We start from the raw sequence: 710 nt of genomic DNA on the forward strand, positions 1-710 counted from the left end.
TGCAAAATCCCTCCATGTTCCTCACCCACAACCTTATCAAAAATAAGTGTTGGTAACTGCTAGGTGCCTGTGTATTTTATGTGAAAAGCCAGAGGCTGCTGTGATAATGTCTTCCTTTTCTACCTCAATTTTTCTAAGGCAGAGTCTCTCACTCCATCTAGAGCTCACACATTCTCTGATAAACTGATTACCAGTGAACCTGGGATTCTTCTATTCACACCTCCACCCAGCATTTACATTGCCTTAAGGGCTCCAACTCCAGATCATAGCAAGCACTTTACTTTCCGAACTGAGCCATCTCCCTAGGCCCTAATTGTGAATTCTGAGGAAGATGTGTGTGATCTGAAATCATCTCTCATCTACAATATGCTTCTCTTCCCATAAGCCCCATCTCAGTAACTTAACTGACACAGCCAGGAACTTGGGATTATTCTAGATTCTCCACACATCCCACCCATCTCTACAGCTAATCAAGAAAGTCACACTCATTTTAGCTCTTATTTCTTCTTGCCCCATTTAGGACCAACTTCTCTATTCTTACCCCTATCAATTCTCCTTCCTGTGTTTTTTTTCCCTGACATTTGATTCTCATACTATCAGGAATATCTATACATTTTTTTCTATGGGTCTCACCACTGATGAGCCTGTGCTGGATCTCACACCCCACAGCAATCCTTGAGACCCATTGGTCTACAGTAAGCATCATTTCA

The sequence above is a fragment of the Phodopus roborovskii genome, unplaced genomic scaffold, assembly GCF_943737965.1.
Source record: "Phodopus roborovskii unplaced genomic scaffold, PHOROB, whole genome shotgun sequence".
NCBI lineage: Eukaryota > Metazoa > Chordata > Mammalia > Rodentia > Cricetidae > Phodopus > Phodopus roborovskii.